General features: G+C 33.9%; 1 protein-coding gene across 3 annotated transcripts in view; it reads left to right on the top strand.

Moving 5' to 3' along the window:
- The first annotated feature begins 6,634 nt into the window (after window positions 1-6,634).
- The window catches only part of Lim1 (LIM homeobox 1), a 63,034-nt gene continuing 52,578 nt past the window's right edge, over window positions 6,635-17,090 (top strand). For all 3 annotated transcript variants that reach the window (XM_065345295.1, XM_065345294.1, XM_065345296.1), the window contains exon 1: window positions 6,635-7,344. The gene's annotated coding sequence lies outside the window, so the exon portion shown is untranslated. The remainder of the gene's footprint in view (window positions 7,345-17,090) is intronic.

Here is a 17,090-nt window from a genome sequence, read left to right as displayed (position 1 = left end):
AATAGGACATTTAACATGAGGTAAATATTTACTTATGTTTTACGAGTAGGTACATGGGATTAAATTTCGCATGTAATTATTCAAGTCAGTATAGCTTCTTCTTCTACCCAATACCCATACCCCATATATATATATCAACTCATTTTCAACAACAGGCTATAAAATTGGTTTCATCAACGAATATTCCGTTGATGATATAGGTTAGAAACTTACAGTTAGGTTTCATTATTTGCGATGACACACAAGTTGACAAAATATTGGCGCCATATTCAGTATTCACACGTTTTTGCTGTACCTAGGTAAGTACATATACAAGGTAAAAGTATACCTATATTGTAATACCTACAAGTGTATTTTCATTTTTTATGTACGTGTACAGGTTGCTAAAAACAGGCCAACAATCAACTGCGGATAATTTACTCTTTCTATAGATAGGTACCTTAGCTATAGATACTTATACGTATTTATTTGTACATACTATAGTCGAATCCATGAAATGATTTTTAAATTCAACTATTGTATTTATATTTTACAGTTTATTTTGTTCCATAAAATACATGCATGTTTTACTTGCTTCCTCGTATGTTTAAAGCGATGTGAAAATTTGTGATAGGTAAATGAAGTAGGTAGGTGCACACACTGCGTGATCAAAATCGATCCACGAATCTTATTATGCAGTAAATAATTGGGTTGCACTTGGTACTCGCACTCAGCACTTAAGTATATATATTGCTAATTTCTTCGTACCCACCTACTACATACCAACGTTTTCTACCTTACTTGTGAAATAACATGTACCTACCTAAGTAAATATATATGGGTCTAGGTATACCACACACATTCATGTAGGTACAGTTAGTGTATAACACGCATAATCACGAGAAATAACTATAGGTACAGGACAAGTCCTTCCTAATAAGTAATTTTTATGGTAAAAATAGGTAGTATGTAATGTATGTACTAGGTACGGAAAAATTTCAAAATTTTATTTCGTTATTTATGAGTTCAATCACATTAAACCTTTTAGCACTCAAGATATATCTAGTTAGTTAATTTGGTGGATGAAATTTCAGTTTTTTCATATGCAAAATACATTGAAACATGTTTCGAACCGCCTCTGGGATCTCCTTTCAAAATATACCTACCTAAACTTGAAAATAGTCTGGTAGAATTACGCACTCGAGATGGGAAAAATTCCCAAAAAAGATATTATTCTTTTTTTTTATAAACATGTCGTAAATAACCTTTATTATAAATTTTACACAACCTTCTAAGTAGTACATCAAATTTCTTACATACCTATGTTCGGTGGTGAAGTACCTAAGCATAATGGCACATTTTTGTAACCCACTGGAGAAGGGATGTTTAGAAAGCTACTAAAAAAATTGACCAATAGGTATATTCGTACAAAATATTTCAAAAGCAAAACCTCCTAAAACAAAAATTAATCAAACATTTTACAAATCAAAATTTTACGTTTTACAATTTTACGTATATACCTACCTATTGTGCTTTTTTCATTTCCTTCAAAGGATTTCAATTTGTTTTTTATACCTACTTGATTAGCCTAGGTACCAATTTCATCGATGGTGATGAAAAAATCGAAAATATTCATAACCAATCAGTTTAACACATAACTTCGCTCAATCTAAGTAGGTATATACCTATCATTTTTATATTTCATCAAAATATGCGGATGTTCATACTCATACTTATTTTGAAAAAATGTCAGTTCGAAAATGTCATTTATCAACTACAACTAAGAAATTTCCAACTATTTAAGGCTACAAATTTGAGAAATTTTCAAATTTATCATCTTATTAAAAATTTGTTCGATAAGTAAGTAGGTACATAAAAGGTATGTAATCCTATTGCGAGGAATAACATTTCTATACAAGTGTCAAGGGCAGAAAAATTCTTCCTATGATGACTTCTTCCTCTGCAAAATTCTATCCAATCAGTGGAATTTTAACCTAAAAAATTTATCAGGTAGAGAGGTATACTAATGTATTGCAAACCACTCAAGGCAGTTATACTTATCCTCTCTAGTAAGTAGTTTATTCCGTATGATTGAAACTGCTACGTACGATGTTCTACAAAGAAAGTTGAGAGAAACTAGCGTTATTGCTAAAAAAATATTGATTTATGGCATTTTAAATTTTTTGAACAATTTCAAAAAACCAGGGGGATTCAGAGCAATTTTAAATCATCGAAAAACGTGATGAACCGATGAATTTTGAATTACAATGTATACCTATAGGGCTTTCAAAAGCATTGATTTATTCTTAACCACATAATCAAAACTGAGCTTCTCGTAGAGGGAGATAGAGTCCGAAATTTTGAAACGTATGATGAGTGCCGAAATTGGAATTTCAGAGGCGTTGATTTTCGTTCTGATCATCTTTACCACACATAACCAAAAATGAAGCTCAGGTGGTGGAGGGGGGGGGGTTATCGTTCAGGAATTTTTTGTGTACGATTTTTATGTGGAAACATTTTTTTAAGGAAAGAAATTTATATGAGCAAATTTGGTACTTACTTACACACCCAGACAAATCTATAAGTGCACAGAAAAAGCTTTTAATTGCTTGAATAGGGCTTACATGAATATCATTTCAGACGTACTGTACACCACTTATGCCCAAACTATTTCGTAAAGGATAGGTCAATTTTTTTGATTTTTTGTGAATTAATGACAAAGCAGAGCACTCAATTGGGCCAATTTTGAGTCATAGTAGGTATTATAAGTATGATTACATTCCACATAACATGGTAGATAATTGAAAGCAAAGTTCAACGAGCCATACGCCATTTTTACTGGGGGATATAAATAGGAAAAAGTTGAAATAAAATACACAGTCTACAGTGCTCCGCGTTTTCAATGAACGTTTTTCCTTTTGCATATTTGATAGATTAATGTTGCAAAAGTGGCAAAAACATAGGCGTATTTAAGGGAGGGGGGTGATTTAGGGTATAATCACTTCCAGGGCCAAAAAATCCTTAGGTAGATTAACATAATTTCCTACGATTTATTGCATTGAATCACACGAAAAAAATAATGTTGTTTTATTTTTGTTTCTTGAATTATGAATTTCCAATGCTGTTTGCTTTCCTTTTTTGAAATTGAAATTTCTGGAAGCTTATTTTTCGTTATTGCAAGAGAGAAAAAGTGCTACTTTTGCTCCAGCTTACTGATCATTATTGAAATTGAATACTTAGATACTGTAATTTTTCTCCGTCATAACGAAAAATATGTTACCCAACTCGGAGTAAAAATGATTTTGGACAATTTTGAATTATTTTTCATTTTCCTCACATTCGCATCGCTCAGGCAATATAAGTTATAAATTGTCGAAAATCACTTTCGCTTCCTAGTTGAATAATCTACTAATTTAAATCTGAGGAGTATCAAGTTGAATCCATGAAAAATCAATTTCACAATCAGAAATAATGTACTTATTTTTTACTCTTTGGATTGACAAATTTCCAACGTGCTCAAAACTATTTAGATATGCCCTACTCATACAGCCCTCTCATACGAAATGAAAAAATTTGAAAAAATACTCGTATGTGAAATGTTTCATCTGACTGCAATTTAGACAAGATTTTTTTTGAATACTCACCTACCTATGTATTTTGAAACATAACATTTTTGATGAGAGAATAAGGAAGCCCCCAAATAGAATTTCAAAAAATTTCCTTAATGTGCAGTTCAGAAATAATTGCCAATAACCATCGAAATTTCAATTCATTACATTCTTTCAATTTCTAGGAATAATTTTCACATGATGGTTTCAAAATTTTTCCACATTTTCAAAGTTTTTTTTTCTGTTGCTTATACAAAAAAATGGCCCCAAAAGAAGAAACATTAAGATACCGTTATTCAATTTTAAGAAAATCGTTCTTATAAAAATTATAATTCAGGTGTCTGCCTTGCTTTTAGCTATACGAATGTCGAATACACATTTGACTATTTTGTAAACAGTTTAAATTAAAAGTTAAAATGTAATTATTTCATGTAGGTACTTTAGAAAATGTTTTTGGAAATTTGAGCCCCAAGGGAGGCACCAAATGAAATTTTTGTAAAAACCAAAAATGTATAGAAAATTTTCAAGGAACAACGTATACTTCACATATTTCATGATTATTAAGGCAGTAGGGAAATTTTCCATATGGAGGGGGGTGCGTCCTCGGGAAACGGGGAGGAGTAAAGATTGGAATACGAGCTATAAGTTTATTTGTTTCAACGTGAAAATTAATAATCCGTCATAAAATCGCGTTCGACGTCGAAATCGGCTGTATTTTTATTTAAAATGGCAAAAAAACGCCGATTCGCGACTTTTCAAGCGCTAGTTGCTGGGATTAGCGGGGGTCAAATCAAAAAACCAATTACGCCATTCGATTCGTCATCTCAAATCGCATCTTTTGAGTCATATTCGTTTTTGGAAAAATTGGGGACTGGTGCTTTCAAATTCAAAAAACAGCTATTGTTCCAAAATGGCACTACTTTGGGGGGCCACCGTTCCACCGCTGGGGCACGTAGGGAGCTGAAAATTGTTTGGGGTCATTTCAACTTAAAATCTCCAACATACTTCAATTTCAGTGAAATCGAAGACTATGAATTTTTTCCGATCCACCCTACGTCCACAGTCACACGATGAGTCACACGATGAATCACACGTTATAAGAAGTGATCAACAGTTTTACATGACAAAGGAGGTGCATCAGGTGACATGCACCGATTTCAATGATTCTTGCACCATTGGATAGAGGACATCGAACATAGTCTACCACGAAATTTTCAGCTGCTGAAGTTGATACCTATTTCGATTTTTCAGAGCAATTTTTCGATTTTCACATACCTAGCAATTTTGAAAAACTGAGCAAAAATAGTCGGCGCAGGTCGCATATCGAAACCTTCCATATTATTTGGGCATTTTAATACATATGATAAGACTAGCCCATGGTGAAATTTTTAGCTGTTGAAGTTGATATTTCAGGCTGCCAGAGTGATTTTTTGAATTTCTCATAGAAATTTTGAAAAATTGGGCACAAATAGTCAGCGCAGGTCGCATACCGAAACCTCCCATATTATTTGGGCATTTCAATACATATGATAAGACTTGCCCACGATGAAATTTTCAGCTGCTGAAGTTGATATTTCAGCCTTCCAGGGCGATTTCTCAATTTTCACAAGGCAGTTCTGAAAAATTAGCCAAAAATAGTCGGCGGAGGTCGCATACCGAAACCTTCCATATTATTTGGACATTTTAATACATATGATAAGACTAGCTCACGGTGAAATTTTCTGCTGCTGAAGTTGATATTTCAGCCTTCTGGGGCGATTTTTCGATTTTCACATGGCAATTTTGAAAAATTGGCCAAAAATAGTCGGCGCATGTCGCATACCAAAACCTCTCATATTATTTTGGCATTTCAGTACATATGATGAGACTAGCCTATGGTGAAATTTTCAGCTGCTGAAGTTGATATTTCAGCATTCCAGTGCGATTTTTCAATTTTATGAAAATTGCAATGTGAAAATCAAAAAATTGCTCTGAAAAATCGAAATATTAACTTCAGCAGCTGAAAATTTCGTGGTAGACTATGTTTGATGTCCTCTATCCAATGGTGCAAGAATCATTGAAATCGGCGCATGTCACCTGGGGCACCTCCCTTGTGAGTTTTAAAATTATTGCTCCTTTTTAATGTTTTACTAAAATGTTTTACTAAAATATTTGACGAAAAATGTATTTTTATGACGAGTTTTCACCTAAAAAACATCAGAAATGATCAATAGTTCATTTTTTGTCCATTTCAGCAAAGTTTGAAAAAAAAATAATTTTTCAACATTTTTTCACTCTCCCAAAAAATGTTTCGGGAAATGCATAAGATGAATTTATCGAATTTTTTACCGAATCGAGACCATCGAATACATCCATTACATCAGAAGTTAGCAAATGAGACGTAGGTAGTTATATGTAGATAGGTACACATACTGTGTTTGTTTGCGTTGAATTATATCTACTTATTTTTTCAGCGAAATAAATTTTGTTTTTGATGACCCTTTACGTTTCTGCATTTTGCGCTTCGTTTTTGACAATTGAAAGTTTGCTACACCTGGGAAAATCAAACGTTGCTGGCCTTGTGACGCATAAAAAAACTAAATACTGTTCTCAAATCAATGAGAAATTAATTTCCTAAAAAAAATATGAAAAAAAAGTCTCATATACCATCCACGAGTTTTAAATTTCCGAGAAACATTTTGGTACCTATCTGCAAGAGAGGAAAAAAAAAGAAAGAAAAAAAGAATTTACGTACGAAGACGCTAGACTTTATCCGTTATTGCTTATAAGAAAACAGCATCTAGGTGATACAAGATACAAGTAACGTAAACGGCGATTTTTTTCCACAGAGTGGGGCACCGAGAGATCGCTTTTGGTTGCTATGGTGATCAGGATGGGCGGGCTTCGATTACATATTGTTATCAGAGATGAACGAGTAGGGCTTCCCGAACAAGCCAACTTTACGGCGCTTCCAAGTTCTCGCCCCACTGACTCGACTGGTCACGTGATAAATGCAACGCATGCGCCACACCCCAATGCACGTTTTACGCGCTATCAGTGCATAATATCGTATAACTTTTTAGTGTGTGCGACGCGCGATCCGCCGGTAGCAGTGAATGTCCGAATCGCTCCGAAAGTTCCATGATATCGTGTAAATTGTTTTATTTTGTTTTCGTTTCGTCGCCGAAAATTTGATAATTTTTTCAATCACGAACGTTCGCGGTTCACTCGAGAAAATTTTTCGGTACCTGCAGTTGTTGTTGTTGTTTTTTTGTTGTTATAAAATTTGGCAAGAAGTGCAATAATTGAACGGTTTATCGGATATCTGCGTCTAATCTATACCTTAATGCTATAATTTTTTGAGATAAATTTGCGATTCGATTGTGACCACGTAAATGATGAACTCGTAGAGCTAATCGATTTTTCTTCGGTGATTTTCGCGTGTTCGATATTTTTCTGTGAATTTTTTATACAGCCAAAACGACGCCTATTCAACAGGACGGCACACTGGATACTCAGCCTCCATATGGTAGGCGGGGTACCAACATCATCGGAGGTAAACCTTCGGCTCTTGCTAATTCTTTCGGGCTGCAGTATTTCCCGGAAGATAATGGTACGGCCGGAGAACTGGAGCATGGCGAAATTCCAAGACTGAGACCCGGCATCACAGGGTCATCCGGAGCTGTAACTTTATCCAGCGGTACTTCTGGAAATCGACTTCATTCCAGTGGTCCGTGCTGCGCTTTGCCGTTCCCTGTTACTCAAGCTCATAATATAGGTTAGTTTTCCACAGCTATGTACCTCGTACCTCAGTGATACATAAGTATATCACAATCAATACATATAACGCATACGTGTAGACCTACTCCTATTGTAGCCTATATCCCATATCCAATCTATAATATGCCTTCGTAAACGTTCAGGCACTCGTAAAAAATTTTGTGCATCTAGAAAAAATTATACTCTTGAGGTACACGTTTCTTATACTGATAACATTTTTATGGTTCAAATACACTACGATACCCGATAAACGCGATTAATCGTCCATTTTATGGTCATGCGAAACGTTTTTATGAAGTTCAATTAAAAAGTTATACTTACTCGTGAGATTGGTGTATTGATATTTACATTCAAGGTGCATGATGCTGGTTGAAAACTGCTCAAAAATAACTGAAATTCGAGTTGTTGATGCTTGATGCAGTATAGGTAAACTCATTAGATGAGTAAAGCATTTGTGTATAAGTTAGATATCTACTGAAGATACTGACTTTTGAGAAGTATGAGAAATCATAAACTCTTAGAATTTTGCTGAATGCTGTTTTAATTCAAGTAGGTATTTGTGGAACATTTGAGCGAATAGGAGGATTTTCAAAATTTGAATTCATTTTTGTCATTTTGGAAGGATTAACTGCTCTTGCTTATTCTCTTTGATGTGGTGCTGAGGTCATCAGGAATGTGGGTTCTACTCAAAAAGAAATTTAAACTCAGTTCAATTGATGAAAAAAGTTGGGAAATGAGATGGGAAAACGAACGTTGGTAACTAATCAATCAGAGACAGAACAGAAAAAGAGTTTCAGTTTGCTTAGTTACTTTTTTGAAGCTTACGATTACGGAGTTACGACACAATTTTCAAAGGTCATAATTGGATCAAAGATGAATCGAATAAGTAAAAATACACAAAAGATTTAAACAAAAACCAAGCAAACAAATAAAAACATAAAAATCAACCATTGAATTTTACACCTTAATTTACCTTTTTAAATGTTTTTTTTTTCGACTCAGGCAGTCCAGTTTTTTCAATTCAAGTATACAAAATAAAGATCATTTCCATATACTTAAGCTTTAGAACACGAGCTATTTTCACTCCTCTCCTGGTTTGGCCTCCACCAGGCCCTGCAGAATCTTATTTGCAAAATGATCACATATTATTATACCACTACTACCCCTTCCCATTTTCCTTATTGTTTGTAAACGTTCAAGTTATGCTGGGTAAGGTACTCACTAGTCACTAAAAAAGAATAAATAACAAACGAAAAAATATGCGTTGTCTTAATGCATGCTTATTGTTACGTTGTCACCGTCAACCACTTTTGTTTATTTTTTTTAAAACCACGTTTTTACCAAGAAAATAAAACAATGGTTTTTAGTAATTATTCAATTTTAGTACATCGTTGATAGTTTAAAAGGTGTGATTTTCTTCTGATCACGAATCTGTGCATGAATCTGTGCACATGATTTCTTTCATTATTAAGGTACCTAAGTACCTATCTGCAAAGTGCAAAATGATTTATCCCACTGTCATCTTCAGTTCATTTTTTTAAAAATTATACCTGCTTATCTCAAAAGTAATTAGGAGCGTACACAATAAAAATTGAACTTTTGAGAAATAGGAAGGGAAGAGGATGGAGGAACACTTAATTTTTGAATGGGTACCTACACCTATATCAGGCGATTTGATGAAACAAAAACGCCGTCTAAAGTAACGAAATAAATTCACAATTATTGCTTCATTATTCAAATGCGAATCACCTGGACACAACTTCAAACGAGACCCATTGGCTACCCGAGAGGACACCAGGAGCAACCCGCTTCTTAGTATGTCTATGTATGTACTAGAAATCGTGGATTAAATTAATTTTACAGTTGCAAAAATAGAAATACCTATTAGGTGAATTATGCAGTTGAAGGTTTTTGAAAAGCTTCAACTTTTCGAACAGAAAATTTTGAAATTTTAATTTTGAATGGAGATACTATAAGTGGATAAAATTACATTTTGAGGTGACAAAAATGAGGCACAGTTGAAATACTTGTATGTATGTAGATTCAATGATAGATTTAATGGGTAAAAAAATATGTTTTCCCAATCATCTCATTTTAATCATTTTTTTTTTTTTTTGTTTTTTTGTTTTCAAAATGAGTTTTAATTTTGTCAGGAGGGGTTTCACTGAAAGAAAGATGCATGTACTTGAAAGATAACGTATCTACCCATGCCAAAAATGGTATTTCTCATGTCAAAAATAAAACGTCACCAAGTGAAAGACAGCAGTACCTATACCAAAAAGAGCATCCGTGGTTTTCAAATTTTTCATTATCTAAATATTAAGATGCCATTTTTGGCATGTTTTCTTTTACATGTTCCTTCTTCACACAAGATTATACGCAGACGGTAGGAAAATTATTGCTGGCTATAAATCGGGAGAAGAAAATTACCCACTTTATAGGTTTAGCTTGCATGCAATTTTTTTCTATTTCCCTGCAGTTTGACCATGAGTTTGACTTCTTTTTTTAGTCTTTCTGGCATAATAAAAAATATCCGTATAATTTTTGACAAATTTTATGAAGTAGCTATGTAGTTTTTTCAGCCATCAATCTCCTGACTTGTGTTTGATCTTTCATTGATTCTTCTGTAGGTAGAAATTAGTGACTTCTGTAATTGGTGGGTATCAGGTAAGCTCATTCATGAAGAATTTGTGTTTTTTTGTAAATTTATGAAAGGGAACTTCTCGATCACTGATTCACAGATTTTACTCATTTTTCCTTTGGAGCATGAAAACTCATAGAATTAGTTCCTCAAAGGATAAATTGAAAATCCTATAAAGTTTTGAATTTTCTAAAGTACATACCTCCTATGTAGCAGGTACATACAAAAATTGCAGAAATCAATGGCGATTGAAAAACGTATGACCAACTACTCGAAGACTTGATTTCTTTATTATATTTTGAATCATGTAGATAATTATGTACAATCACCTATACTAATACAGGTCCAATTTTGTTACGATGAGTGGAGAAATGGGACTGTGGTACCAAATTTTTTGGGGTTCAAATTTTTCATAAAAATTAAATGTCGAAAAACAATTTTCTCGCTCATGTCGCAAATGACCCTCAAAATGTATAAGTCAGGTACTGAAATAAGTATTACCTAATGAGAAACATTTCCAGAGTTTTGACTGCCCATCACACATTTATTGAGATTTTAGAGTAGGTACCTATGTATTTAAAAAAAAAAAAATTAGCGCCCAAAAATACACATTTTTTGTCACTCATATTGAAAGTGACTCTCAGAACGCATACTTATAGGTTAGAATGTGACTGAGAAAGAGACATTTTTGAGCTGCAGCTTCATAATCGCCTTGGTATTTTAGCATTTTGAGGAATTTTTTTGAAAAAAATTCGATCGTATTGAGGAATATGTGAATACCTATGGTACCATTAATTAATTAATTATCTTCGCTTAGACACATCAAAATTGGTGATTGTAATTTGCGTATATAACCGGACTAGAAATGTACTTTAAATATTCCGGCTATTTAATTTTCCCACAAATTCATGTCCTTTTTGGGCTTTCTTCTAGAAAAATGCAAAATTCAAAACTCGCAGGATCAGTTCCATTTTCTTACCAAAATTGCAGAAATTTATTTTCAACACAAAATCTAGGAATTAGATTGACAAAATATAAGGTATCTACTCTTATACTTGGTTCGATATTTCTGAAAAATTTTGCTTTGTCGTTTACGCTTTATAGAAGTTCCAAAATGAACTGGTTAACTATTTCTTGTTTGTTGGTAAATAACGCACTAAAAGACGATAACTCGTGCAATATGCGTTTAAAAAAAAGTAAGAAGGAAACATTCCAGTTTTACAACAACGCTATTCAAACCCATCATATCACAAAGTCATAAATTTTATTCGAACATCTTTAACCATGTCTTTTCAAGTTCGAGCTCTAGTGCCTTATTATTTCACTCCTAAACTTCTACAATATGTACTCACAATATCAAAGATGAGAATTTCGCCGAATGAACCAAAAAAAGAACCCAAACGACCCATACAGTAAAAACTGATAGAAAAAAGACCGGACTTTCTTTCACATTAACAACCTACAAGACGAAAGGCCTTTGTAAAAGCCGGTGTTTTTGCGCCAATTCAGCTGGAGAAAAGTATGGGTTAGATTAGGTCAGGTTAGGATAGATTAGCAACGTCGTCGGTGGTGTATAAATCAGTGCGTAGATAAATCCGGACAAAAGGCACTTTACGCTTTTGCATTATTGTTTGGTGGTGTTCGTATTTTTTTTTTTATTCTTACGTATATGTGTAGGTTTATGTTACAAGCGTAGTTTCGCTAAAAGGGAATGGAGGTGAACGAGGTGAACGATTTTTTCGAGTTTTTTTCCTTCGTATGAGGTCGCCGAATATCTCAACAAAGGGTCAAATGAGAGGTATATTACCTAGTGTAGTGTTCATTAGTTTAAATACGAATGATTAGAAGAAGCAAAGGCACGTTCTATGGTTCTTATTTGCGGCTGTATAAGTACATAATTTGCAAGATGGTATCCAAAAAACATTCATCTGTGTCTTGTATTTCATCGTTGGTCAGTCTGATTCATCTATGAAGATGAACCAATCCTTCCGTAACGAAAATAATTAACGGTGCAATGCGATCAATACGAATCGAAGCAGATCGAGTTGTTATGGATGACGCGACGTATGGCGAACGTCGGTCACCGATCGACCTTCTTTTAATAGCAATTCTTATAATCCAATCTACCTGTACGTAGGTATCTCTGTTGTATATGTAGTTAGTCACAATGGCAACTTACATAGGCAGGTACCTACCTAGCTAGGTACATTTAGTATACGCGCGATCATGATTCGTGCTGTATTGGACGGAATACTTGAAGATAAGAACAAGAAGTCGGCAGCAAGACAGAAAAAAAATCAATCAACATTAGCGGTTAAGCTCGGACCAATGGCCTGACCGATACGGAGATTTGTAATAGTCAGCATGTAAATCATAAAACGCAACCAAGCATGAACCCCCGAATGATATAAAACAAAAACAAAGTTTCCTCGGTCCATCAGCATCAGCGCAAAGAGGTAGACATTATGCACGAGCGAACCGGTTTTTTTCCTTCGGTTTTTACTGGGACGATTTCTCGTTTTTCTCGAGCGCCGATTGGAAAAAATCTCGCGCTTCCCGTCTGCGAAAGACGCTTGGCTGTAGCTTTTTTTGTCATAGGTATATTTTCTCCCGTTTTTCTATCTCGCATGTTAGTGACTTCTGTCGCATTCGTCCGATACGGTATTTTTCTCTCGCTCCGCGCCCCGTTTAATATAGCTTTTTTTACATCTTTTTTTTCACTCTTCGCTCTGCACTGATTTTTTTTTATGTATACGCGCTCTCCGCATTATTCCGTATAGAAAGAATGTGGTGTATGCCACGCGTGTCCAATTCAACTCGCTCCGGTCTAACAGTTTTGTGTCTTATCACATTTATAAGACGTTGTTTTTATAGCTGGGTATACCAGCCTGCTACCGTATATACAATACCTGTATAATATGTATTCTCATTTTTACCTTCTTTTTCGTCTATATCACTACCTTTGCCTTGCCTGACTCTGACTTCGCTCAACACACGCTGACATGTACTTTTGTCTTTAACATATCATTTATAGAACTATCACGAAGATTTCGTCGATGCACTTGTTGTTTTTCCTCCCCGATTGTTTTTTTTCCTTCTGGTCTTCGTCTCCTATAAACATGCGCGTCTAAAGACGTGTTTTTCGTTCGTTTAACCGTGACGTTATTTAAGTTACCTATACTCAGTCATCGTCTACGATGTTGGCTGCTCCTATAATCTAACCCACACGTACCTACTTATACAGGCATCTACAGCGTCCAGAGAAGTCGAAAAGTCGTTCGATAAAGCAGAATAGACGATAGTGAAGTAGTCGTGAAGAAAGTTTTGGGGCTAAATGATCCTTCTGGTATAGCATCAATGTTTTTTTTTTTAAAAAAATGGTCAAAGTTATGGCTCATCGATGTCTTTTGTCGAATGGTTTTCATTTCAGACATTTTGAAGTATTCTGGTTAATTTTTCATCCTATAGTACAGCTTTTGTCAGCAAAAAACCTTTTTCAAAAAAATAGGTAGGCTACCATAGGAATATACCTCCTGGCCGTACTGGCTGTCAATAAGGCACAAGCTCCCGAAATACGACTGGGAGTATTCGGGAGTGTCCTCAGGATTAATTCGCATAATTTTTTGAGCCCAAGTGAAAAGGGAGAGAAAACTTTCGAAGTATAAAATTCAGTGAGAATAACCTACTCGTAATTGGAGTTTAGTTTTGGTTTCGTGTTGTTTTGTGTTCAAAATTTTTTTTGATGTGTTTTCTTTCCTTTGCTATCGGCTAATCTGAAATTTCAAATTGTGTAATGAAGTCATGGCTGAGAAGGTGATAACTGATCACTCTTCTCTCCACTCCCAGAAAAATAAAAATTTGATTTGAACATGCAGAAATTAGTTTTTTTTTGTTGCTTTTTTAGACCAATTTTTTAAAGAAATGTTCACTTTCTCTCTTCTAGTTCTACATAAGAAAAACTGCAAAATTTGAACCTAAATTGAGTACCAAATAGATTCAAAAAATCAAGTTTTTGTTCCGTTTACTTTCTAATAGATATTTTGGCTTTGAAATGAAGCTTTCGCGTTTGTTCTGTTTTGTGTTCAAAGGATATTGTGTTCAATGTCTTAGAAAGGTTTTCTGTTCCTTGTTTGTATTCCACATAAAATTTCATCTATGTACATATCTACATAGGTGTCATTATTTTTAGCCCTTTTGGCTTTTTGAAAAAAATAATTTCCTTAAAATTTCAATTGCTCCTGAGAGGCAAAATTATGCAAACTTTGAAATTTTGACATCGATTTTCATTTTGGGGGGGGGGGGGTTCTTTAAAACAGTAAAAATTCAAATTCCTAAAAAATTGTACATATAGGTATTCTTAGTTTTAAATTTTTTAATGAAAATTGAGGAAAAAATTAGATGCTTTCTACGTATTTATACCTACCTATATATGAGTGGTTTGATTTTAAAATACTTATCGGTTTCTTGAAATTTTACTTTTAGTTTCTCGGTAAAAAAGGATACATTCTCAGAAGTACAGGTGTAGGTACCATCTAGAAACGTTGTTTCCTCATCAAACGGAGGTTCAAGATACCTACTTTCCTAACTCTGAGTTATTTTGGTTGGATATCTCTTGCAAACATTCTATCGCTGAAGTATGTAAATAAAGTATAGCATACTTGAGAGTGGGAAAATTTCAACAAAACTTCAATTAACGGAAACACTAGATCGAAAAATCTCAAAAATTAAATCCGGACTTCCGGTATAATTCTAGCACCTGTCAGAAAAATTTGTAATTTGATGAAAAAGTTGAACTTTCGCAGAGCTCTGTACTTAATGCCTCAAAATCGTAGGTAAAAATCAATTACAATAGGGCAATTCAATTCCGTATAAGAAAGTTGACGCGTACTTGGAATAGGTAGGTATAATATTGCATTCTACGTATTATTGCAACGGCTTTCCAACTATACTACGCCTCTCGAAGAGGCAAATGCAAGCTGAAAGTACGAAGGTTAGCAAAACAATAATATATTTTCCACGTTCGAAACATTAAAAAAGCTTTAAAGGACAGAAGTACAATTCAATCAATGTGGACGATAATTAAAACGACGTTGTAAAATATTATATTACATAAAACAATAAAAAAATTACTCGAGAAGTTTTAAATTTATTAGTATTCAAGTTAAATGTTATTTCGCAATACGTTCAAGGATCGATTAGTCAACAGCATAATAACCGATAAATGAAATATATTTGTATTTTTACTTACTGTACCTACACCTAAAGGTGAATGTCGAGTCCGGTGCAAGAAAAAAGCTCTTCACATTGGCGATTTTCATTTTTATAATTCATTCCTGGTAAAACTAATGCTTAAGTAGAAAGCGAAATTCTGAATATAAAAAGGTTTTTTCGTGCTTGCAAAACAATTACCCTGCAACTTTGAAGTTGTCATTTTCCTTGTCATGAATTTTTTAATTCATTTCATCTTAATTTAGTAATGATCTGGAATACTTTATTCCTACTTCTTGTCTCCTAGTCTTACGTATCAGGTTCTATTGTAGCCTATGCCATCATAAAACTTGAGATCATAAATGTAGACTAATCAATTCGTCGTAAGAGAAATATCTAATGTAATCAACAGCCCATTTTAGTATTTCATTTAGGTAGGTACCTACTTGCATAACTCGAAATAAACAAAGATAATTTCAAATTTTTTAAGAGTTTCTTCGATCCGTTTGCATTTGAACTGACTCCTCCTACATATAACCCGAACTTGCCAATATTTTTGATAATGTTTGTGTTCATTCATAGTGGGCCCGCATCGAAATTCAACTATTCAACAGGTTGCCTCACGACGAATAATAACTCATTTGATCACAAGCTTACTTACTTATAATATGCTTTTTATTCGTCCTTTACTCGACTATGTTTCTTGTTTTTATTTTATTATTTTTTAAATCCAGGTATACCTACACGTCAAATGAGATTTAAACAATACCTCCACAACTAATGCAAAGAAAGATTATACAAGCAGCAAAAAAATTCACCTTGTAAAATTATATACGAAGAGAAGTTTTGGTTTCTTAAAAAAATGAATTTCTCACTTAGCACCTATTCATGTAACGATTTTGGTTTTAAAAGTGGCCCTATCCATCACCATTTTCGTATTTGAGCGCGAAAGTTTTTTATGCAAACAGATAAATCACGATTTTTTTCCTCTTGACTGCGGTTGTCATCTACATACCAAGTAAATGCTGTTCGAACAGGATTTCAGAAATTAAAAGAGGTAAACTTTACAACCTCAAAAACTCAAAATTGCTGTTCAACTCACTTTCAAAGATGTTTATGTACCTATGAACGTGAAATTGTAGAACATTTTAGATAGGTAGGTACCTATTACCGATATCGGCGATATTTGATACCTACCTTATATGTACTTAAGTGTACTATTGATAGAAACTCTCATCCTTGATTCTTGAATGAATCTGTTCTATATGTAATTTGACCGTTGCTCAAAACACATCATTGCAAAAACAAAAGCTACAAAATAATGATAAATTCCTGTTACTACCGACATACTGATACCCTCGATGTCATGAATAATTAAGTAAACAGATCGATAAATGCTTTGAGTATACTTCTTATAGGTAGGTACCTAAATAATTTATCTCGCATCGAACCGTGATCATGGTATGTACTATATAGTGTACTATTTTTCAATCGTGCAATCTCACTTAATTATTTACCAGCATTTTGACTTGAGATAAGTAAACACAGTATCTTCTAATTTCCTGCATCGTTTTTGATATTGGGTAAATATACGTACCTATCTATACCTATAGCCTACTTCCTAATAGTTTTAGAATTAGTCATTTGAACGAAATCAATTTTTCTACTACATTTCCTACTTAATCTTCAAAATTCCGAATCTTATACTAAGTACATTCTTTCAATTTTTTCATGGAAATTTTATCGAGAAACCCTCAAGTATCAATATTTAATTAATTAGTTGTGATTAGGTATCAGTGGTAGATAGATATACGTTTAGCGGCATGCTTGAGTTTCGCTTGTTTATTTGGAGATGAAATGTATTTTTGGTCAGAAAACGAAGATAAAAGGAGATA

Source organism: Planococcus citri, chromosome 1 (assembly GCF_950023065.1).
Source record: "Planococcus citri chromosome 1, ihPlaCitr1.1, whole genome shotgun sequence".
NCBI classification, from domain to species: Eukaryota; Metazoa; Arthropoda; class Insecta; order Hemiptera; family Pseudococcidae; genus Planococcus; species Planococcus citri.
Note: the sequence above shows the minus strand (reverse complement) of the source record. Positions and strands in the feature narration are given on the sequence as shown.